The following is a 26,678-nucleotide window of genomic DNA, read 5'->3' on the forward strand; positions in this document are numbered from 1 at the left end:
CTGGTCATTCCCTGAATTTTCCCCTACATTCCCAAAGTCCCGACCATTGGCACCTGTGCCCAAGTCACCTGGATTCTTGGGTATTTCTTTGAAGACTGACCACTCCTTCATCCTACCCCAGGCCACCTAATTAGCATATTTGGCCTTCTTTTCACTGTCCCTTTTTCCACATAAACTTTAGCATCACCCCAGTTAGTTTGCAAGTTCCCTAAAGAACTTAGTCCGTTTCAGGGCATCTCAATAAAACTTTGCCACTTGACTAGTTTGAGTGTGTGAATTCGTTCCATGCAACACTACCCTGTACCCTGACATTTCGGGGGTCCCAGCACCCCTAAACCATGTCAGTAATACTTTAGCTATCTATCTTTGAAGGTTGTAGTATGTTTTCTATTTAATATCATTGTATGTAGACTTAAGCATGTAGTAAATTTAGGTAGATTTTGATATATTACTGGTAAGTACTCTAGTAATCCCCAAATTGACTGTAATACTTATTTTGAAAATTATACTGTGTTTTCTATTTAATATCATTGTATGTAGACCTAAGCATTTAGTAAATTTAGGTAGAATTATTTTGATACGTTGCTGTTAGGTACTCTAGAAACCACCAAGTTGACTGTAATATTTTACTTATCTGTCTTTGAAGGTTGAACTCTGTTTTCTGGGGTGGAGAGTATCTTCAGGGAAGACTGGTACCTCTGGTGAGAGGGCTATTGAGTCTTTTTCAGGGCTGGCTTTCCACTTTTGGTGTCCACCTGTTCCACCTAACTCTACCCTGTGACTCCAATAAACTGTAGCATGTGCAGCAGCCACACCTTAATAAATCATTTTGGCAGACAGGCTACCAGGTTGAGAATAAGCAAGGGGCCTCAAATCTGTTGGTGAATTAAGGGGGTGTCTACCCCAGGCATGTGAAGACTTCCCCTGTTGGAATGGGTGGATGAGAACAATTTGTTCCAATGGCCATGAAGGCAGCTGAAGCAGGTGCTGTGGAGCACTTAAGGGCTTGGTTAGATATAGAAGATGCCAAGATCATTCACTGCATCTCGAGCCATCACCAGTCATCTTGACTCTGTCTTGCCACTGGACTGTGATGATTCTGGAGGAGAGAGTGAGGCCAATGACTTTGTGCAACTGTGCCTCACTTAAATCCAATTTACACACAAATCAGAAGACATTGCCCATGCTATTTTACCATTTTTACCTGTCTCAAAGTCCTGTGGCAACAGGCAAGTGATGAAGCAGCTGGTATGGATACAGTGGGAGCTGTAGTCATAACCCTGCATAGGCATCCCAGACCCTAGGATCATTTTCTTATTGGAAGCAGCAGTAGGATTTAGCAGTCTCCTGGGTGTCTGAGCAGCTTTGAAAGGTTTGCACTGCTCCCTCCTGGTGTGAAGAAGGGGCTAAAAAAGGTACCCTAAAAATCATCTGCTTACCCAACTATGGCCTGATTATTGTGGCAGTCAGGGATCCCACCCTGCAGCCGAAACACACAAAAAAATGTACGAAAACATCTGCAGAGATGATTCTGCTCACCATCGGTACATGGAATGCATTCACACTTATAGACAACACAAAATCCAGTAGACCTGAAAGACGAACAACTTTTGTTGCAAGTGAATTCAGCAGGTATCTCATCCAAAGAGTAGCCCTGAGTGAAACAAGGCTGGCAAATGAAGGTGAGCTTACTGAAGTTGGAGCTGGATACATGTTTTTCTGGACTGGCCACGGTGAAGGGAGCACTGTGAAGCTGGTGTAGGTTTTGCAGTCAAAACTAATCTAGTCAACAAGCTTGTATGCCTACCAAAAGGAATGATGACAGGCTTGTGACAATGCGATTGACACTTGCAGGAAAATGTCAGGCCATCATCATCAATGCCTATGCTCCCACCATGACAAACCCTGATGAGGTCAAAGAAAAAATTTATGAAGACCTGGAGCCCCTTATCATCAATGTGCCAAAAGAGGACAAGCTCATAATTCTGGATGACTTTAATGCTAGAATAGGCTCAGACTACCAGACTTGGGAGTCCTAGCGAGGAAGGGAGCTGGAAACAGCAACAGCAATTGTCACTTATTACTGAAGACGTGTGCATCTCATGACCTTCTCATCACCAACACTGTCTTCCATTTACCTAAACACAAGAAAACTTTGTGGATGCACCCTCACAGAAAACACTGGCATGCAATAGACTATGGGATTGTAAGGAGAAGGGGTAGATGGGATGTAAGCGTGCCGAAGGCAATGTGTGGCACAGAGTGCTGGACTGATCACAGACTTGTCCTCTCCAAGCTAAATATTCACATTCAACAAAAGTGGCGGCCCCAAAATGACTACCAGAAGAATTAATGTCAACAGATTAGAGCTCTTCTCTGAGCAGGAACAGTTTGTTGCTAACTGGAAGGGAAAGTTAAGCCAGCACACAGTTGGCAGAAAAGAAGTGGGCAGCTTTCAGAGATTTGGTGTATAGCACTACATTTGGTCGTCTGGGTCAGAACACTTGCAAACATCAAGACTGGTTTGATGAAAATGATGGGGAAATTCAGAAGCTGCTAAATGAAAAATGAGAATTCCATAGGGTTTACCAGCACGATAGTTCATCCACCCCTAAGAAGGCAGCATTTACAAGTGAAGTTTAGAGTGATGCAGGATTCTTTGCTCAGTAAGAAGGCTGATAAAATTCAGTTTATGCTGATAGTAACAATCAAAAGCACTTTTATGATGCCCTGAAGGCTATTTATGGGCCAAAGACCTATGGTACAGCTCAACTACTCAGTGCTGATGGAGGCACATTGATTAGTGATAAGGACATGATCCTAGAGAGATGGGCTGAACACTTCCATAGTGTTCTGAACAGACTGTCATCAATCAATGCTGAAGCCATTGACTGTTTACCTTAGCTTGAAGTCAATCCTTCACTAATTGAAGTTCCAACTGCAGAAGAGGTTTTGAATGCTATTAGGCTCCTTTCTTGTGGCAAAGCACCTGGTGATGATTCTATTCCAGCTGAGATTTACAAGGTAGGGGGTACATTGCTCATACAAAAGCTGACTGAGATTTTCCAGGTTATATGGCAAGAGGAGGTTATCCCCTAGCAGTTCAAGGATTCCTCCATTGTCCATCTCTATAAAGGTAAAGGAAATAGATTGTCCTGTGACAATCACAGGGGGATTTCTTTCTTAGTCATTGCTGGCAAGATTCTTGCCAGAGTCTTCCTTAAGAGGCTGATCCTTCACCTGGAAGATGGTCATCTACCTGAGAACCAGTGTGGCTTCAGAAAGGGCCAAGGAAGAAATACCAGAAGCAGAACAGAAGTCTGTACACAATGCTCATTGATCTGACCTTTGATACTCTCAGTTATGGTGGCTTATGGAAAATTATGACAAAATTTGAATCCCCAAAGAAGTTCATCAGCATTGTACATCAATTTCATGACAGCATGCTTGCCCGGGTTCTGAATAATGGACAATGCTCTCGTGCTTTCCCAGTCACCAGTGGAGTGAAACATGCTCCCATGCTAATTTTAGCATGATGTTTTCAGTCATGTTGCCAAATGCCTTCAATGAGGATGAACAAGGTCATCAAGGCTACCTACTGCACTGATGGTAAATTCTTCAACTCGAAAAGGCTACAAGCCAAGATCAAAGTGGGGGGAGTGTTGATGCATAATTTTCTGTTTGCAGATGATTGTGTACTCAATGCAGCCTCTGAAACTGAGATGCAACAAAGTATGGATCGATCTTCTGCTGCTTGTGCTAATTATGGCCTAGCAACTAACATCAAGAAAATACAGGTGCTCCATCAGCCATCAACACACCATCCATATGTGGAACTATTGGTTACAGCGAATGGAGAAGTTTTGAATGTTGTGGATAAGTTCACATAACTTGGTAGTGTACTTTCCAGGGATGTATGCATTGATAATGAGGTTGATGCACACATTGCAGAGCTAGCTAAGTGCTTGGGAGGCTCCGAAGGAAAGTGTGACAGAGAAGTATTAGACTGACTACCAAACTGAAGGTCTATATGGCTGCTGTGCTGACCTCAATGCTGTATGCCTGTGAAACCTGGACAGTATATTGGTGCCATGCCAGAAACTGAATAGCTTCCATTTGAATTGCCTTAGGAAGATTCTGAAGATATAAGGTCTTTTTCTCAAACTAAACTGCCAAGCATTCAAACTCTACTGCGGAGAGCACAAATCCAATGGGCTGGCCACATTGTTCGAATGCAAAACATGAGCTTGCCAAAAAGACTATTTTATGGAGAACTCACACAGGGCAAGCATTCACATGATCATTGGAAGAAACAATATGAGGACACTCCCATAGTCTCTCTTCACAACTCTGGAATTGATTGTGTGACATGGGAGACAGTGGCACAGGACCACTGATCTAGCTCAAGAGAAATGCAAGATGCACAAATTTAGAAAATCCATCCAAATGTTCACATGGACTGTTTGTGCTTGACCTGCAGTGGAACATTCCGAGCTCGTATTGGTCCGATCCCACAGTCAGAAACACTCTAACTTGACTCTAGCATAATAATGTCATTTTGGTCCTCTTAAAGAACAAAAGATAACAACCAACCAACCGTGTTTTCTATTTAATATCATTGCATGTAGACCTAAGCATTTAGTAAATTTAGGTAGAATTATTTTGCTATATTGCTGTTATTTCTACTACCAGTATTTGAGTTTTAATATATCTATAACAGCGCTATAAAGTTTATAGATGATATTTTAAGTTATATTTAACCTATTTAAAGTTACCATGCACTTAAACGTTTTTGTTTTTAAACTTTAATTAAATGAATTAAATACAAAAAGGGGGTGGGGCAGCTAGGTGGTGCAGGGCATAGAGCGGTGGCCCTAGAGGACCTGAGTTCAAGTCCAGCCTCAGACACTTGACACTTACTAGCTGTGGGACCCTGGGCAAGTCACTTAATCCTAATTACCTAGTCAAAAAAAAAAGTCTCAAGTCTCTCCATACACCAATCCTCTATCAAGGGGCCAAACTGACTTTCCTGAAGTGCAAGTTTGACTATAGCATCCCTACTTAATCAACTCCAGTGACTCCCATTTGCTTGTGGGATCAAATATAAAGTCCTCTGACTTTTAAAGATTATCAGAGTCTGGCTCCTTCCTGTCTTTCCAATATTTTAACAAAGTACTCCCCACAACAAACACCCCTTTCTAGCCATATTGACCTCCTTACTGTTCCTCACATGACACTCCATGTACCATTTCCTTCCTTTATCATTCGGACATTCTCACTCCTCATCAAGGCTTCTTAGCATCCCTGGGTCCTTTTTAGTCTCGACTCAGGCACCACCTTTTCAGGAGGCCTTTTCTGGCTCCTGGTTGCTACTGTCTTCCCTTCTAAGGCTGTCTTCCATCTACCATGTATGCGTTTTGTGTGTACTAATTTGTGTACGTGTTTTCTTAAACCATTAAAATGTAAGCTCCTTGAGGGCAAGAATTGTTTTTGCCATTCTTTTGTGTCTCCAGACACGGTAAGACCTTAATAGATGCTCATTGATGGATCGATTAAAAATTCCAAAGACCCTTGTCCAATGACCAAAGTAATATTAAACAAATGACAGGACTGAACTCTGACAAAGTTAAGGACCCAACAGGATAAAGTTTGAACCTTAGCCTAGCATTCAAGTCCCTCTACTTTGACCCCAACTAATTTTTCCAAACATTTCCCACTCTTTAATAGCATAGATCCTAAACTGCAAACTTTGTAGTACAGGATCTTATTCATAGCTGTTTATTCCTATAAATACTCTTACTGTTTGTGTCTCTCACATAGAGTCTCTTCCCCATCTCCTCTCCTTCTAGCTAAGTCCTACCCATCCTTCAAGGCCTTATTAGACATTGATAAGCTACAGTATATCCAGAGGAGGGTGACCAAGATGGTGAAGGGACTGAAAACCATGCCATGTGAAGATAAGTCAAGTAGATAAGCATTTATTAAGTATTTGTTATATGCCTGGCACTGCCCTAAGTTCTGAGGATATGAAGAAAGAAAGAAAAAAAAAACAGTCCCTGCCCTCAATGAGCTCATATTCCAAGGTGGTGAAAACATGCTGATAACTATGTACATATTAGATATATTCAAGGAAAATTAGAGACAATCTCAAGAAGGAAGGAAAAGGTAGATAGATGATATGATTTTAGCTGAGACTTAAAGGAAGCCATTAGGATTAGTTTTTCTCTTAATACAATCTAAATTGCATCAGCTTTTTTCAGCTGCTATATCACTGTGTTTACACATTTTGAGCTACTAGACCATGCAGAAAAATAATTGCAGGTGGCCCAAAGGGCAATGGAAATGTATATGGTGGGTTGCAGGAGGTTGTACCAGACTACCAATGAAGCCTTGGCATGAAATATATTCCAAAGGACACCCACAACTATAGAAGAAGGAAAGATGGACTTTTGGTGAGATGGAGAAAGAGCAGGGAGACAGGGTTGCAGTGCAAAGAAATCCCATGAGACCGTCACAAAGGTGCCGGATGTGCTGGGGGAGCTCCATAATGGAGGTTTCATGAAAGGAACCTAGCCAAGAAATGAATAGAACGAGGAGGCATGGATGGTCTCCAATCTGAGCTGGTAGGGAGAATAGCTATATCAAATGTAATCAGGGATTCATTGATGTTTCCAAGTCTAATGTCAGTGTAATGGTATGTTACAATGCCATTAAAAATAATAACTCTGGGACATGTAAAGCCATTTGGAAAGACACAGGAATGAATATGAAGACAACGGAACCAGGAGAAGAGCAAACATTCTGACTACAATTACAGAAAAGGACAAATGTACAAGCAAATACAGAGAAGAATGAATAAACAAAGAAAGAAAGGGGTTATAGAGAGAGCAGCTAATGAGCCGTTAGGGACCAGACGCACGCAGAAATTAATTTTAAAATGTAAATACCTGTAAATGTGTTTATTTGTTTTTGTTGTTTGGAGTACACAATAAATTATTTTTAAAATCAAACAATTCTATTATATAAAGAACATCATTTAGTTCAGAAGGAAAAACAACAACAACAGCAAACCAAGTCATGCCAGACTAACCTTATCTCCTTCTTCGGCTGATCAGGAAACTGCCAGAGGCTTAGTGTATACCAGGATGTCAGCCAGGTATCTGTCAAGGACTTTCGCAGTATCTTTGGGTACGAGATGGAAAAAATACGATCTATAATATAATTAGATGAATGACCAGATCTAAAGAGCATTGATCAATGCCAACTTACTAGGAGGTCTCTAGTGTAATACCACAGGGTTTACTCCTTGGGCCTATTTTGCATCAATGACCTTGATTAAAGCAGGCATGTTCATCGGACCCATGAATGAAGCAAAACTAAGAGAAGTAGGTAAGTTGATAGAATTATGATTCAACAGCTCAACACTCTAGTACAATGGAGTAAATCTAATATGTGGAAACATATTTAGAATAAATGCTAAGTACCACATTTAGTTAAAAAAAATTAATTAACTGCATAAATGCAAGATAGAGGATATGTGGCAGCCATTTATGTGAAGGAGACAATCTGGTTGTTTTATTTCACATTATGTTCAAAAGAAGTCAACAGGGCAGCAAAAAAAAAACAAAAAAAAAACCAAAAAAAAACCCCAAAACCCAAAAGAAGCCCCAATGCCATCTTAACCTGTAGGAACAGAAGCATAATACCTAAAGAAAGGCATACACAATCCCAATGACCAAATCTGGAGCATTGTATTTGTCCTGGGAGCCACATTTGGTTAGGACAAACTTAAGCTTGTGCTGAGGAAAAAGCCTCTGAGATGGAGAGAAGACTAGATACCATACCATATAAAGATCCATTAAAGGAATTGGGAGGTAGTGTGGTTTAGTGGAAAAAGTAGTGAATTTCAAGTCAGAGAACTAGGGTTCAGACTCCAGTATTGCTAAATTATGTCTGTGTAACCTTGGAAGAAAAAAAAAATCATTTACTAATGGCTTACCATGTGGCAAACACTATGCTAAATGATGGCTGAGTAGGAAGTAAAGCGCTCCCATAGCTGGGACCTTCCTGAAATAGTGGACCTAGTGAGGTCCTTAACACCGAGGACAATACATGCCCCAAGGCAGAAGTTCTGACAACGAAGGGTTAAAGCTCCCAGGGCATACAAAGTCTCTGGGCTACAAGGCAAGGGTGGCTGGAGGGAAGACCGCCTGAGAGTGAGTAGGGAGTGTGCTTGTCGCTTCATGCCCGGAGCTTCAGTTTCCCCATTTGAGAAATGATGAGGTTGGCCTAAATCGCCTCTACTAATGGTTCTTCAAGAAAATGATGCTGCAGGATAATGAATTCTGAAGTGTATTCTGAAACATGGGCTCTGTGGAATTTGCATTCCCTGATCTGACTGAAGTCACATACACTTAGTATGATGGTGATCCTGTGCGTGGGACGGCCAAGTGACAGCTATGGCTATAGACCAATAGTTTCCCAAATACAAAGAAAGATTCCCAAAGCAGTATCCAAGAGGGCTCAGGAAAAAAAGTCATCCATGGGAAGACAGCGATGGGGGCAGCATCAGATAGGTGAAACACTTTGGCATTTCAGGCATCCAGGATTTTGTTTATATGCAACTGTCAATGGAAGATAGGGCAACCAAAATGTAAAAGGGAGTAATGGGAATCTTTGCAGACCCCTGGGCTCCAAAAGACATTGGCTGAGCTGAAAGCAATGGAAGGACAGGGCTGGGAAGCAGTCCCTGGGAAAACAACCCAGGGTTTCCACAGACAAGCAAATTTACTAAGAACCAAATGATCACAAGATTTCAAACTCAAGGGGTCCTTAGAGATGATCTAATCCAACCATTTCATTTTACAATTGAGGAAACTGAGGCCCAATGAGATGAAATGTCTTGTTGATGGGCAGTGGGGCATAGCGGGCAGGGTACTGGTCTTGGGAGTCCGGAGATCTGGATTTGAATCTCGTGCCAGATGCTTCCCGGCTATGTGACTAGGGACAAGCGTCAAACTCTCAAAGCCTCAGTTTCATTCTCTGTAAAAGGATGATGATCCTCATGATCTATCTCATCCTGTTTCTCTGAGGAAAGTGCTTTGTAAAACTACACAGGCGAGTTAGGATCATGGTCTGAGTTCATGCCAGCCAAGAGTAGCAGCCCTAGGTAAAGTCCTCCGACTCTTAATCAAGTCACTTTCCACAACATCAGCACAGTGACACAGCAGCCAAAAGGAAAAAAAAAAGAAAGTAAAGTAATGTCATCTTGGAGATAGGGATCAGGACGGGAGCTGTGATTTCATCAGCACAGGAAATTCCCTCTACCAACGTAGCTCAGCATCTTTTTTGCAACCTCCAGGCTTGGGGAGCTCCCTAGAGCACAGACATTAAATGACTCACCAGAGTCACAAAAACTGTTTCTCAGGCAGAATTTGACTTGACCCTCCCCACACGGGTCTTTCTGAGTCCCAGGCTAGCTCTCTATCCACTAGGCCAGGCTGCCTCCATAAAATGCTACTGTTGGCTTCCTCGATAGACACATGACATCCCTAACAAGGGAGGTGATACCCCGTCATTGGCTGTTCCCATCTCAAGCACTATGTTCCATCCTGTCCATCACAAAAGGTCCCATTCAGGACCATGAGGGCAGAGACGCTATGCCATCTGAGACTCTAGTGAAAGACATGGGGATGCTCAGCTTGGAGAAGAGGAGAATCAGAGGGGCACAGCAACCAAACTGGCATGGCAGCGGTCAAATGACAGACATGTGTAAGACTGGCCAGTTTGCTCCATCCAGAACTAGAACCAACTGATGGCGTTAGGAGGGTCTCAGCTGGATAGGAAGAAAAACTTCAACAGTTAGAGTGTACTAAAACGCCACGAGATGCCTTGCAGCCCTGTGAATTACCTAGCACCGCGTGTGTTGAAACGGAAGCGGGATGGTGGCTTGTTGGGGATGTTACAGAGTGGGTTAATGCGTCGGCAAATTGTTAAACTAGATGGTACAGAAGAGAGGAGTTCAAGTCCCAGCTCCCATACTTTCCTGTGTAAATCTGGGCAATGCCTCCTCTGTAAAAGAGAGTGAATTGTTTACGTAGGAGAAAGTACCTCCTTGGCTTTCTGGGAGGAAAACAGCATCCACGTTTGAGATATGACTTGCGAGTCCTGTCCATTTCCACTGTCCCATGATTCTACAATCATGGGCAGATGGTCACTTAAAATAAGGGCTTAATTTTAATCATTGGAATGGAGAACGATATCACTCTGGCTCTTTTCCCTTTTAAAGCTAGAATTGCTCTATATTTTCCTCCTCATTCTCTCCTTTCTAATCTCTTTTCCAAAACTTTTCTATTTGGGGGGGATGGACACCCCTAACAAGGGAGGCCTTCTTCAGTTAGATCATCCACTAACTTCATCCAAGCCTGCTGGAGGGCCTGGAAGTGCACGCATTTGTCCTCCTCTTGACCTCAAAAAGTAGAAAGGAATTCTGCACGGTATCTCTTCAGACTTTATTTCTCTTTGCTTTCCTGCCCTAGGTCCTGTCCAAGTTTCTCCTCAGCTATCTAGAAGTCCTGATTGATAGAAAATGACAGCAAAGCACTGTGTAATCTGAGTCACTGACCCTGAGAATTTTTTTTAAAGGAAAAGTGTGAATACTACACATTTTGCAGTGACTTTATGTGGATTTTGCTTCCCTTCATAGTCCTGGGAATTGCCTATCTATGTCAAATGACTTATCGTTGGCAACTATTTGGAACAAGAGGTGGTTGCACCCCTCTCAGCAATAACCTGGGGCCATTCTCCAGTGACCTCCTCAGCTGGCCAAGTGGATGAGGCAGTTATCTCCCAACTGGGCAACTGGTACTGAGGAGTCCTTCCCAACAGTGGAGGAGAAGAGATCCTGGGCATGGGGAGGCGAAGGGAGATGGCTGGAACATTGATCCTTTCTTTAGAGGCTCTCAGCCCCTTCGCGGAGGCCCCTTTCATAGTGCCTAATCTTTCCTTTCCCTTCCTGGAATAGAGAGTTAATCAATTTGGCCACCCCCTGAAGGGCCTGTTGAGAGTACAGCCTGACCCCAAGCTCAGAGGGGAGATACACAGGCAAAGGGGAAGAGTAAATAGCTTTCCATCCCTCTGAAGAGTGGAGAAATAGAGTTTCCAAATACACAGCCTGAAAAAGAGCCCCCAGATCATTGGTAAATGCTGCAGAGCAGCCTCTATTGGCCAATACCGAATCCATCCTTTGCAACAGGTCCTGCTTGTTTGGGTGGAGGCGGGACCTGACAAAGGACAGCAGAGGGTAAGACAACTCAGGGCCTCGCACACAGTAGGTGCTTAATGCTTTTTCACTAAGTGGCAATGAAAACCTCGTGCTTATGGTCCACCTTTTGGAACCACCAGTGATGTCTACACTTGAGGGAAGGACAACTCATAAAGATGGCTATTAGATCACTCAGGCCCATGTGAAATGACTCTGAAATGATTCGGAGATGGTTGTGAAAATGATTCGCGCACACTATGTAAAACAATTTAGCAGTACAGTCAGCACAGGGGGTCCAGAAGGGAACAATAGTGAGCTAAATGTAGCTCAGAGTGGGGAGACGCTTAGTTTAACTCCGAGAAGAGCCATGATAGATAGTTAAGAACATGGGACTGTGCCACATTCACTGCCACCGATTTAGAGGTAGAAGAGCCCTTTGAGGACATTCCATCTAGTCCCCATGTTTTACAGATGAGGGAAATGAAGCCTTGTAACTGACCACAATCATTTTCAAATCCACCTCTTCTGGCCCCACCACAATGCTGCACCGCTTCTCCTATGCCTTCTTTGGCTAATTAACTCGTTCCTTAAGGAAGGCATGTGAAGCGAACCTTTACCCAAACCAGTTCTCTAGACTGGTCTCACACTGGCTACGTTGAGAGGGCCCTAGTTTAGGCGAGAATGCGTACTTGAGTTCCCAAGACAAATGCTTCATTTCCGAGTTGGAAGGGACCTCCAAGGTGACCATTGAGTCTAAACATACCCAAGGGGGAATTCCCCACTACAACATATCTGGCAAGATGCCATCTTGCTCTGGCTTGAGAATTTCCACCGAAGGGAAATTCAGTTCAATTCAACAATTCAACAAGCCTTCATTAAGGGCCTGCTGTGTGCTAGGTATCGTGCTAGGCACTGAGTAGGCAAAGACAAAAACAGTTCCTACTCTCAAAGAGCTTACATTCAATTGGGGGAAAATAGCACGCAGACAGAGAAGCAAAGCCATAATATGTACAAGGTCAGTGCAAAGCAATTTCAGGAAAAACAGCATGGTGGATGAGGAAGAGTCCTGCAAGCTGAGTCTTGAAGGGAGATGGCGACTGCATAAAGTGGAGAAGGATTCTGCCTGTGCAGAAGTACAAGAAACGGGCCAGTTTGGCCTGAACACAGAGTAGAGGAGAGGTAGTGAAATAAATCAGTCTGGAAAGATAGGCTACAGTCATATTGTAAACGGATTAAGGGCCAGACAGAGGAATTTGTATTTTATCCTAGGGGCAATAGGGAACCACAATGGTTTCTTAAACAAAGGAGTGACAGAGGATCAAAGGCTCATAGATTTAGAGTCGTGAGGGACCTTCGAGACCACTGAGTTAAGCCACCTCATTTTAGAGGTGAGGATGGTCAGACCTAGGAATAGAAATTTGGCAACTACATAGAGAATGGATTGAAGACAAGAGAGACTGGAGACAAAAAACCCCATTAAGGGGCTAAGCAAGAGGTGATAGCCATGTTAGTGACAAGGAGATAAATGCAAAAAAAAAAAAAGTACAGTTAGGGATAAAACTGACCAGGCTTGGCAACTCTGTGAATGTTTGAGGGTGAGGGGAGACGAAGAGTTAAGAAGAACTCTGAGGTTATGAACCTCCATCTGGAATAATCATGCGACCCTTGACAGAAAGAGTTAGGAAGACGATGGGTTTGTAAAGAACATAATGAGGCCTATTTTAGATATGTTGAGTTTGAGATGCCTAGGCGACATGCAGGTAGAGCCATCCAGAGGGGAGAGAGATAGGGGTTGAGTAGGTTGATCTATGAGTCATCTGCACAGAGAAGATTGAACCCAAGGGAGTTGATGAAATCACCAAGAAAAAAGAACAGAGAGAGAAAAGAGAAGAAAGAGGTCTTGGGATGGAGTTTTGGGGCACACTCACACAGAAGGAATCTTCTACATCCTGAGATAGTCCCTTCCACTTTTGGAGAGCTCTAATCATTAGCAAGTTTTTCCTTACATTAAGCCTACATCTACTTCTGTTCCTGGTTCCATCCTATGGGCCAAACAGATCTTCTACCTTCTCTTCCATATGATAGCCCTTCAAATACTTGAAGACAGTCATCATGTTTCTCCCCTAACTCTTCTCTTGTCCAGGTGAAATATCCTTCACCTGATCCCATATGGCATTATCTAGAGGCCTTTCCCAAACTTGGCTGCCCATTCGGAATATGGCAATCAAAACTCCAAGGCTCCAACATTTTTTGTCTATATCAGCCAGCCACCTAAGAAATGTGGTAGTTTTCGAATAAATAGTTTAGCCTAAATAATTAGTAAATCTTTTCTAGATTTCTTGGGACCTCTTAGGTAAAGAAAAATACCTGCAAGTATGTTGTCACCAGTGTGGTGGGGTGTGAGTGAAATAGCTTGGAACGCTCCTTTGCTGTATTCTATTAAAAACCTGTTCCCCAGAAACCAAGCATGAATGTTACAAAAATGCTTGAGTATAAGGATTTTATAGTCAAGCCAGTGATGGCAGCCTTTCAACTTTTAAAAAACCCAAGGTGTTTTAGTGTTATGAGGATCCATGAGATGTTTGTAATGTATTTCCCACTGATCAGGAGAATGGAATGTCATGAATTTTTGATATTTGTAATTGTCATCTAAAGGGTCATGGGTTTATGGCTAGATGAGTCCTAGCCCCTATTTCTTAAGCACCTTTGAAAAAAAATCAGTGGTGTGCTTTGCCTGATTTTTTTCCCCAGGGCAAGTTCAAAGTTCAGTTTGTTTCTGAGTAAATGATGCTACATTTATCAATATTGTCACCAAGGCTTTCCTTCTGGGTTTTTCCTCTGGTTCGGAAAGTAGCCAGAATCATTTGAAAATCCCCAAGTGTCAGGGAAGAGGAGGTTTCCTTTTGACCCAGTCTAACCGGGAGTGTGATTGGGGCTTCTCTCTTTAGGAGAATTCCATAGCAGAGGCAGACTACCTTTCATTTCTTTGGCCAAATGGCCAATCCCCAGTGCTCTAAGTCACAGAAGCATCTTGGTACACTGGAAAGAACCCTGGATTTGGAATAGGAGGACGGAGTTCGAGTCTTAGCTTTGCCACTCCTGCCTGTGTGACCTTGGTCAAGTCACTTTAGGCCTCCATTTCCTCATTGATAAAATTAGTTGGGGTGGGGGGTGCCACTCATGACCTCTGAGCTCCTTTCCATCTCTGAAACTATGTCCAAACACCCAAATCTCTTCCCTGAAGTAAAGGGGGTTTACTTGGGAACAAGTAGGGACCCTCTATGCTTTTCCTCAGTTCTCTTGCAACTCTAACTAGGACGTATCAGACCTACAAAAAACCACTAGTCTCATCTGCCCCATAGCCCAACTTTGACCAAAGGTTCCAGTCTCTCACCCATTTGGGGCCTTAAGGTATTTTTAGTTCCTCAACTGAGAGCTAATAATAAATTCAGACACATTCAACCTGGTCTTCCCAAGGGCCCAGCTCCTCTCTAGTTATAATCTAGACCCAATCTAGAAACTACACTTGCTCTCCTAGACCACGCTGCTATTATTTGGAGTTTCTTTCCAATGTATAGTATAGTAACACCTTATTTAGCTAATGTTGTGGGTGAGTGAGCTCTTCCACAGACATGACTTTTCCTCCCCCTCCTCTTCCGAGTTCATTTCAGCAACAAATGTTTATCAACTGCCGGAGGCAGAGTGCGGTACAGTGAAGAGCATGGTGGATTATGATGACTTGAGTGTGTTGTCAAGGGCATCCTGGTCAGATTCAGGTTGGACCAGATGGAGTCTGAGGTCTCTGTGATTCTCCGGTGGTCCCTGTCCTTGAGGAGTGTGAAATCCAGTACAGAACACAGGACTGTATATAAGGTGAACTAATTGGATTCTGGATTTAGGGAAGAGACACATAGCCCCCAAAATGAGTCTTCCTGAGAAAAGATGAGGAAATGTACTTCCCTCCTTCCCTTAGAGAGGTGGGAAACTATGAATGTGCAGTGTTATATACACTTTTAGACATGATTGATATTCTGGTTGACTTTGCTTAATCTTTGGCCATCTCCTTGCTATACCTCCTCTCTCCTCAACCCAGTTTCCACCTCCAACCTAATACTTATCTCTCTTTCCCTGAAGCCCGTGGTTCCTGACTGGGGAGACTCCTCCATATCTAGGCCAACTCAGACCCAGAACCAGATCCATCATGCTGCCTTCTGGCCCTCTTCATGCCATGTGTCTTCATTCCTTGATCCCTTGATTCCTGACGTCTCTGACCCAGCACTCCAAATCTCCCTCTGAGGTCCTGAACTCCTAATTGGTGAGGTTTGTCCCTATTCTAGCTCAACTTCATCCTGGACCCCAGGTGCTACAATCCCTCCAATCCCTCCAATTTCTATGAAATGGATGCTCACTCCTCCCTGAATCTCAGGGCTCCACTTAGTTTTTCAATTCCTGCCTTGGGGTCTTGGGACCCTGGGCTCCTGATTGGTGAGACTTCACCATACTTAGCCTGACCCAAACACAGATCTATCACACCAAGCCTCAGTCATCCCCGTGTCATTTCCTGTCCCTCAGACCCCTTTCCCTCTTCTTTTCTACCTTTAGCTTTGGGAACAACAATCAAATCAATACTACTATCCCTGCAAAGGACTTTTCAAGCAATTATCTTTGTAGGGCTCTATTCACCATCCCTGGGATTTCCCAGACCAAAGCCCTCACTATTGAGTATCTAGTACTGTGTCTGACTCAGAGTTTGGGTTTGGACTGTTGTTGGTTATAAATACTTCCTAAAGGCACAGTGTATAAAAAGACACTAGGTAGGGAAACATAAGCCCCCATCTCTTTCTCTTGAGCATATGCTGAACACATTGATCCAGTGGGTCCAGCTCAGGTAGCCTTGGGCATATGCTTTTCATTGTTGACATCTGTGTACAAAGCAGTTGCAAGGAGCTGTCCCTGGTCCTTGGCAAGACGTTTGTATACCCATCCCCTTACTTGCCAAGCAGTTGTTTCTAGCTAATCTGCAAACAGGTAGCAAGTCAAGGAGGCCAGGCCAGAGACAAAGAAAAGGAGCCCCTCCCCTCAAATGTCTGTTCAACCAACACATCTTAATTACCTGTGTCTTAGGGAACTCTGCTTGGTGCTTCGGGGAAGGGCGGGGAGCAATAAAGGAAGGTATGACACAATAACAGTCCTTACTCTCAAAGAGGTTATAATCTATGTCTAATAAATTTGACTTTTCTTGATTTGGCTAAGGCTTCTCTTAATTTAACGTCTGGATGCCTGGATAAGCCTACCCTCCACCAAAGTTCTAATTCCAATGTTTCACCAGGGCATAATGGTAACCCTGGGCCATGTGGAAGGAAAGCTTTGCCCAGCCATTTGAACTATGACCTTTAGGTCTGTCCCTGTGGGATCTGTCTCTAGCTAAACTGGGAGACTATCACTAGAATGCTGGCCAGATGGTAAAGAATGATTTGGGCCTCAAGTGATCACGGAATTGTCTACTAAAGGATGGAGAAGTGATTTCTGTTAATAAAAGGGAGCGCCTAAAGGGAAAATCCATGGACCTTGCTAGGTATTGAAATATTGAATAAACCCCCCAGTCCTGAACTATCTAGTTTTATTTTTTTTTGGTCAAATAGAAGTATAGACACTATTTTTAAAAAAAATGCTTTAAAATCAGCAAATATTTAGTAAATGCCCACAAGGAGGTATGCAAGAAGGAAAACTAGATATTGCGTGGTCCAGGAGAAAATATAAGAGTGAACATTTTAGGATCCCTTTCAGCTTTTCAAAGTGCACTGTTTTCATTTGAACCTCACAGCATCCCTGTGGAGGTGGTATCTGAGGTATCCCCATTTTACAGATAAGGAGACGAAGTTCAGAGAGCTTAGAAGACCTATATGTGGTCACAGAGCTCAAAAGAGAAATAGGACTTCAAGCTAGATCTTCTTGAGCAGAGGCAGGGCCAGCCCCCTGGCCCTCCCTTCCTCATGCTGCTTCTTCATTAAAAAGAAAATGGCAGCTTATACTTATAGGCAGGTTGACTGTGTTTATATAATCCAAGCCATCTTGAGCACATTTAAAGCTTTATAATATTGTTTGACCCAACCTTCTGTGACTACTCTATGTAACTGAGCTCTCAAGGCCTAGACTTAGGTATGGCCCCCACTCTTTAAAAAAAAAAAAAGTTGCTTGCTTTATCCCAGCTTAAAGAGCTTGGGCAGGCCTGGATCATCTAAATGGATCTTAAAATGTTTTATGGACAAATGCCCTTAATTGCTAAAATATCAGGCAAGGTTTCCAGGGCTCTGTGGAATACCTGTGTGTTGAGGTTTGCTTATTTGCTCTCCTTGTTACAGGTCAAATGTTAACTCTCAGGATTAAATGATTTTAATTTTGGAGGCTCAGAATGGAAGTGACACACAATGGGTGGGTATTGGTTAATGGCCTTTATGTCGGTGTGGAGCCTAAGCTGAGGCCTAATCAGAGTACAAATCCTTCCCAGAAGAAATGGATAAAACAGCAACGGGTCCAAAAGGTGTAGAAAGGAAGAGAGGTCACTGGGGCAAAATGAGGAAGTCCTAGAAGTTGGCTATCTCAGGTCTTCGTTCATTTTGCCTTTGGGTTATTTTTGTTGCTCTCTTTTGGCCCTTCCAGTACCTGGGGTCCCAGGACCCCAGAGTATTTACTCCCTTTGACCTCTGCAAAAGCTGTCCTATAGGCAAAGACCTAATATCCATTCACAACCTAGTATGAACTTAAACCACGGCATGTTGGGCCTTTCTCAATCTTCATGAATGGCTTCTACCTATGCCTGCTTGCCTTTGGGGCAGCCCCACTTATCCAGAATCCAGTCCACTTCAACAAATGTTTATTAAGCACCTACTGAATGCGTAACACTGTGCTAGGCTTTGGTGATGTAAAGGCACTGCCTCCCCCCCAAAAAAACCCCAACACCCTTCCCCCAAAGAGCTTGCATTATTCTAGGGAATACAATATGTAAACAAATAAATGCCAGACACTTTGAGAAGGAAGAGAGTCATGGAAATTTCTGAATTTAAGAAAATCATAAGGTTCAGAGGAGCTGTCTTATGCTCCATGAACTTCTTAGCACATATCAACCTCCCAAGATCATGGTATAGGTTGAAGAACTGTATATAATGCACAAAAAGACCTAGAGAGACTAAAGGAAAGCTTTTCAATTAGGGTGACTTCAGAAATGAATGGTGAAAAAAAACATGACACTAGTTCAACAGAGACCAAGATCCATCTATTGATAGAGTCCCTTCTCCCCCACTGCTCGTCCCTTCCCTCCAAGGTCCCCTGTTACGTCCTTAGCAGGAGCTTTGTTCCCCAGAGGGAACAATGGCATGGCTAGAAGATGTTGCCAAGCACTTTGATAGGCTTTGTTGCAATGCCCATACAATCATAGCATGTCAGAGCTGGAAGGGACCTTCGAGATCATTGACTCCAGCCATGGCCCCAAGCCCCTTTGCTTTACCAGGGTGAGTTCCAGAGATGTAATTTCAGTCCAGGGTCCCAAAGTGAGTCTATGGCAGAGTTTAGGATGGAACATGGGCTTCCAGATTCCCAGTCTAGTGCCCAGATATTGGCATTGCTTGCCAGGTTTTTCCATTACCCTTGATCCCTTGGTCCAAGCCCAGAGAAGCCTGATTTGCTGTGCCTCCAATGGGCAGTTCCAGTCTCTCTAACTAGAAAAATGGGAACATTAGGATAGATTTTTTTAAAGTGGTACCAAAGGTGACTTGTGTCCTAGAGTGTTGCAGCCTGATTTAAATATAGTGAATCTTCCTCCAGCCAGATCTGTCTCTCTCTCTCTGTGTCTCTCAACTAATGATTCTTCAGCACAGCGCTCAGTACAGTGTAATAATATCTCTCCCTCACTGGCTTATCATGCCACTTGAGCTAATTTCTGTATGTGTCCAAAAAAGATCAAGACTTTGAGGCCATGCCAAAATCCAGGAGTAATTTGGACAAGCTTATAATTTACGTTCCAGAATAAGCAACATAAATTTTCACATAAAATTTCACCACTGGTTGTCACCAGGTTTACCTACACCCCACCCTTAAATTGGGCAAGATTTGGATTTTGAGGACGATAACAATATTAACTGCAAATAGTTTCCACAAGTGATGAAGCCCGCAGAAATTGTATCTAACTTGTGGAGCCCTCAGCTGGTTGCTTGCTCACTTTCCTTCCCAGTGGTCTTCCCTCCCTGCACTGAGCGACATGGTACATTCCAAGCATGGTACAAGACACAAAATCTTGTCTTCACGGAGAGTCTCCCTGAGTTGGTGAGACTAACATATGGTCAAGTTCAATGATCTAGGATAGTCTATGTTAAGAGCCAAGCAGGTGAAATGAATGTAGTGCTTCTGAGGTAGGAGAAGTGGTATCCATGGTGCTGGGGTAATTTTGAGGCTGACTTCATAGAAGAGGTAGGGCATTACGTTGTGTAGTGCTCCTTAAATTGCTAAGCTATAACGCAATCAAGTACAACATGCATGTTCCCCAGCTTAAAGAAGTCCCCATGACCACAGCTGGCCATGCCAAACAAACCAAGGAGAAATAGGAAGGAGAGAGGGGGCTTTCCTTTGCATTTCTTTGAGACCATTGCCTGATTTTCCTTAGGCCCAGTGACTAATCTCTCAGCAATTTATTTAAGGCCCTTGGGTGGGTGACTGAATGTTTCATTTTCTCAACTTTTAATAATTAACATCCTAGAGCTTTGCTATAATGTTGTAAAATGAGTTACATGCTACCAGAATCAAATAATTTGAGGGCAAGAAGAGACCTGGTGATTTATTTAGTCTGAACCCCTCATTTTATAGGTGAGAAGACTCAGGTCTGAAGAGGTCAAGGGACTTGGTCAAGCTCACACAGCTAGAAAGTAGCAGGGCCAGAATCAAACTTGGCTCTTCTGACTCTCAATTTCCACATTCTTCTCAATATTTGAGCAGCCCATGTTTTCTGACTCCCAGTTTCTCACTACTTCACTAATGCCATTGGGGAAACAATGGGATATCAAAGTCCTTTCTGAACATTTTGCCTGTGAGATGTTTTAAATGGCTAAGAGAGAAATATGAGGCATTATCATTAAAATCCTCTTGAGTCAGATTTTAGTCAAATCTACCAAATCTTCAATTGTTTATTCTTTAATTTTAAAAAAAGAGCCTATTTGGCGTGTTTGTTGTTTTCCAAGTGACTGACCATAATAATGCTGGGCCCTAAGCAAAATGATGAAACCAGATGAGTTTTTCTAAGGATAGGGGCAGGGGTTGGCAATCTTAACCTTCCCTGTCTCTGTTGAGATATTAAGTGGTAATTTGGACACTAGTTTATTAAAAATCCTCCCAAGAGTATTGGTATTTTTAAAAGGGTTTCTGAAGTTGGCTGTGCAGAGCACTACCCCACCTGTTGAGGATCACTCCAGGAGCCAGGTATTCAGAGCGATCTCTACCCCTCTCCCTCTGCCTTGGTCTCACATGGAAGCTTCCGTGGGCAGAACAACAATGAACAGGGTAGAGCAGAGACAGCTGACCTCAGGAAGGTAGCTGGCATTCAAGGGAAAATCCCAGCATATCTACTACTCAGTATTTGGATGATTAAATCCAAATAAAATACTCGATGGGTATTTAGAAGTTGAACAAAGTTGTCCATCTTCCTATTCTCTTCCCATTTCAGAGCATTTAAAAGGGAAAAAAAAGATCTGGAGACAAATTATCCAGTGACTTTCAGTCTTGTGGTTACACCGGTAATCAAGGGTAGTTTGTTACCTTGGAGATGAGGCCTACAATCAGCCAACGTGAGAGCTGGACATGGCCTTGGAATCGAGGTCATCTGTGTCCGACCCTCTCATTTTATAGATGAGGAAATTGAGGACCAGGGAAATGAAGGCCGTCTGGCTCACGATCACACAACTAGCCACTGGCAGAGTTAGGACTAACTACAACTTTGGTCTCTGGGCATTCCGATCTAGTGGGGGTTTTGATATGGTGTTGCTACAATTCATTAATGATAGATTCCTGCAAACTTTATGCAACTGAATGATAAGAGTGTGGAGCTAAGGAGGGGGATGGGGAAGGATCTTGTGCTCTCTCTGGAGGGATCCACTGTCAAAAAGCCCCAGTGCTCCCAGATCTCAGAGCCTTGCTTTTCTTATTGGTGATACATGGGGATTATAACACTGACCTACATCCCAACAATTTGCTGAGAAGCTGAGTAATGACTAATTACAAAGGCTAATAAAATATTTACACTTTGAAAGTGCAAAGGCTTACTTAATAAAAATAATGACAGTGCTAGATAAATGCTGTGGCTGCTAGAACCACCACCAAGAAGAGTAAACAACATACCAGGGTAATTTCAAGCTCTATTAGAAACGTACAGTAAATATCGCTGTTTCCCAAGAGGAGGGAAAATCAGCCACTCAGGAAATTGTTATTGAAGGCAACCAACCTGATACGGCAGAGCAAAGTAATGTGATTAAAATAAGAAATCACCCTTCTTCCTGCAGCAAGGGTGATCCCCTGCCCCCAACCCAAGTTTAGGACTGAAGAATGGATGTTGTTCTGTGCCACCTGCTTAGTCCAGGGCACTGTTAAGATTGAAGAATGAGACCTGGGGTTAAGAAGCGAATCTGTTATTGAATCTATTAGTCTTAAAAGAAAGCAGAACTCTACTGGTAAAGGTGATGGATATATGTAGAGTGGTCTGCTGGTGTCAAGTGATGATTTGAGTCAAGAGGATCTGGGTTTTAAATTCCTGGCCTTGCTACTTAGAAACCTTTGTGGCCTAGAATTGAGTCACTAGCCTCATGGGAGTCTCAGTTTCTCTAGGTAGATTAAGATAAACTCAATGTGATCAGATACTACTCAAAAGGATATATGCTCTCATTGATTTGGTAGGTCACAACCCAACCATGCCTGCCTATCCAAGGTGACTCTTGTCCATGTCTTCCCATAAGTTTGCCATAGGTGGTTCACCTGTGGTGCTTGAGGTTTTCCTCTTTTTTCTTCTGATATTGAGAGGATACCAGTGGAGGTCTCCACTCTGACTGTTTACCTGGCAGGCCCTTGCCCTTGCCCATGGTACCGACCCATCTTTGTTTCTTCTGTCATACAATTCTTTGACAAGATGTAGAAGATTACTAAATCCTGTGATCCTGGAATGCCACCACTAAGGGAGCACCATTATGTTGGGTTGTCCAGGATGGTCCCAATTGGCACTTGTAATGCCCTGCTTCCATTTTCAGTTACTGGTCTTAAGTGGGTGTTGCCTATGAAAGCACAAGGTAAGAAGTCAAAGAAGGTGGTCTGGGTCCCTTTTGCATTGGTGGCATTTTAAATTAAATAAAAATAATGGCCTCTCTTTCCAGGAAGTATTTGAATTCCTATCTACTTAATAGGTGACCCATCTGTGACCCAGCTCTATTATTCCTTCAAAGTGCTCATTCAAGGGGTCAACCTAATTCTAACAGCACAACGTAACTGGAGAATCCTATTTGTAGGAAGTCACCTTCATTTCTACCATGAATTACTTATGCTGACAATAAGGCACAAGCATGTGGGATAATGTGTTAAAAATAACATCAGAGCTCATCTAACTGCTCTGTGATCCTGGAATGCAATCTAGAAAATACCAGGCAAGCATCCCTTTTTCCCTCCTGCACAGTGTTTGGATATGGGAGAATGACTTATGAATCAAGTAAAAAGAGTTAAGTTCATGGGGTGTTAATTTAATAGCTCGCCCAGGATGTAGACTAATTTTGTTCCTGTGCGAGTGTGATAATTTTAGAGGCTCCAAATGAGGAAGTGGAAAGTAATTCATTTCCATTCATTTTTGCATCAACATAGGAGAATGGCTGTAAACTTAGACCTTTCTTTAGGTTGACAGGAATGTGACATTTACCCAGTAAGAGATTGTCTTCAATAACAATTCACTCACTCCACGGTGGACTGGAAAGGCAAACTGATGGTCAATAGAGTACTGGGCCTGGGTTCTAATCCCTCCTCTGACATTCAAGTAGATGTTTGATAAGAAGTAAATCCCTTAATCTTTCTACTCTGCAGTTTCCTCATCAGTAAAACGGGGGATAGCAAGAGAAGGGAGTAAGCATTTGAGTGCCTACTATGTGCCAGGCACTGTGCTAAGCAAGTACTTTACAGATATTACCTCATTTCTAACAATAGTAATAGTCCCCATATCACAGGGTTGTAAGACACAACAAGATAATGCATCCAAGGCAGTTTGTAAATTGTAGAAAGTGCTATATAAATGTCAGATATAAGAAGAAAGAGCTAGGAGGGTTAGATTCATAGTGGAGAAACATTAAAGCCCTATGTACCGAGACCTACATTTGAACCAAATTAGTGTGGTTTAAAAAGGCTAAGGTTCCAGGAGAAAAGGAGTTAAAAGGCATCAGATCTTGGGATGATCAGGACATGCTTTCTAGTGAGGACCAGTGGTACCCCATGGCCTACTGCATCACCAGCCACCCTCTCTCCCCTTGACCCTCCTCCCTACTGGGCTTTCCATGGAGTTGGTGGGGTCCATGATCTAAAAGTGCCCAAACCTGCAACACATATATGATCTTGCCAGAAGCAGTCTCCTTTGTAATTCTGGCTTAGGGCCCAGCAAGGTACCATCTCATGAAATCTTTCCCCGTGGCCAGAACACCTAATAATTCCTGTGCAATAGTGGGTTCCCATAGGTTTGGCTGAATTGCAGGCCCGGTGAGAGTATTCTCTCAGGCACACAAAGCACAGCCCAGGAAAGCCTATATGTACTTTAAAAGGAGTGGGTTATGTCATGGTTTGACTCCAGTGAACCCTGGCAGCCACTGACTGAAGGATTAGACAATGCCATTGACCCAGAAGACCACTAGGAAATCAAAAGAGAGTTTCTTAAGGGTCACAATATCCCTTCAGGAAGAGGCTGGGTTTTAAGTGTTGCAGAATCACAGAATGTCAAAGTTGGAAAGAGCTGTCCAGGCCAATTCATATCTTGAAAAAGAATCTCCATTACCACATTCCTGACGATTATATGCTCCGAGTTTTTGAAGGCTTCCAATGAGGGGAGCCTCACTACCTCCTGAGCCAGTCTATCCCACTTAAGGATAGCTCTAATGGTTAGAAAATCCATCTTTCTGTTAAGCCCAACTTTGCTACTTTACAACTCAACCCATGGTTCTTGGTCCTGCTGGCCAAGGCCAACTGGCCCTTGGTTTGGATCTTACAAAATGGGTGTGAGGAGAGAACAATTGTCACTTAAGAGTTATTCTCCACCTATACTGGGCTCAGTACTTAAATGCAATGAAAAAGAGTTTCCTAGATATGAATATATAGGAAAATAGAAACTCACCAAATACTTGCACAAACTAAATTCTACTCCTTGCTATCTATGGACCTACTCAAATGGATAAGCACTTACTAAGCACCTACCATGTGCCAGGGCACTATGCTAGGCGCTGGGGAAACAAAAAGCAAGAATAAAAGTTTCCATCCTTTTGGAGCTTATAGTCCCTTGGGGGAAAACATGCACACATCTCCATTGAAAGAAAATTCATGGGCTTTTCCCAGAAGCCCTCAGTTACTTGTGACAGTGTGGACTTAGGCATTCATTATTAGGCTAGGGCTAATTATTAGGCTAATATTAGGCTAGGCAAGGTCCTAGCTTGGACTTTGACAACCTTACTGGCATGATGGGATATGCTAGAGAAGAGTTCCACATCCCTGTCTCCCATGTAGACTACAAGGCTGTGGTCGGTCCTCTGTTGAGTAGCAAAACCAAGGAACCAGGGAGAAATGATAGGAACATCAGGATATATAAATATGTGAGTTTATTCATCAATAAAGTATGCTGCCCACTCTGTGGAAAAGATTTAAACTCTCTATTTACATGTTGGTCATGATGTTAAACATCTCATTTTAAAGTACAACAAGCTTCCCATTTATTTTGCTTATTGATGCTGTATGGAGCAGTATCAATGTACCATACAAGTGGCCTCGTTCTTCTTCCAATGGGTTCTACCCATTTCCAGTGTCCATAAAGTATTGTGACTTTCCACATATTTTGTTAAAAATGGACACCACCACATCTGAATGCAGAGAATTAACTCATTTATCCTTAAAATATTTGTCAAAATAGCTGTTTTAATCAGAGGCCACTGTGCCTCCGTTGCAATGAGGGATACAAAAATGAAGAAACAGTGCCCGCCCTCAAGATGCTTATGGTTCAGGAAGGAACAATAAGACGCAAATAACTATAATCCATGTTTAAGAAAGGAAAGAACATCGGGTTGTGGGAATCCAGAGCAAGGAGACATCACCTCTGGTTGAGTAGAATTAAGAGAAGATTTCAGGGAGGAGGTAGCCTTTTGGCTTAGTCTGTGGAGAACGGGGGTGGGCTGTGTTGTGGAAAGGCATTCCAGACAGATAAAACCAAAGAAGAGTAGGGGCAGTGGTGAAGAAGAAATCAAGGAACCAGCTTCATTGAGTCAGCTTGCAGAGGAGTGGTGAGAAATGAGGCTGAAAAGGAGAGGAGAAAGGGCAGATTGTTGAGGGCTTATCCAATACTTTGCTAACTAGAGAATCCAGGTTGAGGAGTCATCGGAATACTTTACTGAGAAGGCATTGGCACTTTGCAAGATCTTTCCCATTGCATGCTTCCTAAGTTTTCCCGAGGACTATTTAGGAATTTGGTGATTCTGTTATGGAATATTTTGGTACCTGTAAAATGGAGGTTCATGTTTTCCCCGACTTCTTCATTGTCTGTTTGCTCTTGTCTCTTAATTTTAATTTGCAGGGAGCCAGAAAAGTATTAGTCACCCCAATGATTAAGAGGATTTGTACATCTGAAATGCTTACATGATGAAATCAACAGATTCTTTTTCTAGTGTAGTCAGCAGTGATGGAGACGTAAGGACCCAAGCAGCACAAAGCCAACTTCCCCATGGTGAGTCAGTCCCCCCACAACCCCAGAGCCCCCTCTCCATCTGCTTCCAAGTGAATTCTGAAACCTGACAAAGAATTCCTGGTGTGTCTACTAGTCTGTTGTTGTTGGGAATAGTATTGGCACATCACCGATCTTTCCAGGGTGGTGTCTTAGCCAAAAGGCTGTTCCTTTTCCTCTGAGCTGTTTACATTACTTTTGAATGGCTAAGCTTGCTCCTTCTCCCCCCGCCCCTTTTATGTTTAAAGGCATTCATTTGAACTTTGGTTAGCCCCCTTTATTGTGTCTTGACCTCTGAGCCTCAGGTATGTTCCAATGCAGACCTGGATTTATTTGTTTCTGAAGCCCTTAGGCAGTCAGCAATTATGCACAGAATCATTAGACGGTAACTATTCAAACTGGCAAAAGCTTAGAGGTAGAAGATCAAACTAGAATTCA

Source organism: Vombatus ursinus, unplaced genomic scaffold (genome assembly GCF_900497805.2).
Source record: "Vombatus ursinus unplaced genomic scaffold, bare-nosed wombat genome assembly UNPS02014799.1, whole genome shotgun sequence".
NCBI classification, from domain to species: domain Eukaryota; kingdom Metazoa; phylum Chordata; class Mammalia; order Diprotodontia; family Vombatidae; genus Vombatus; species Vombatus ursinus.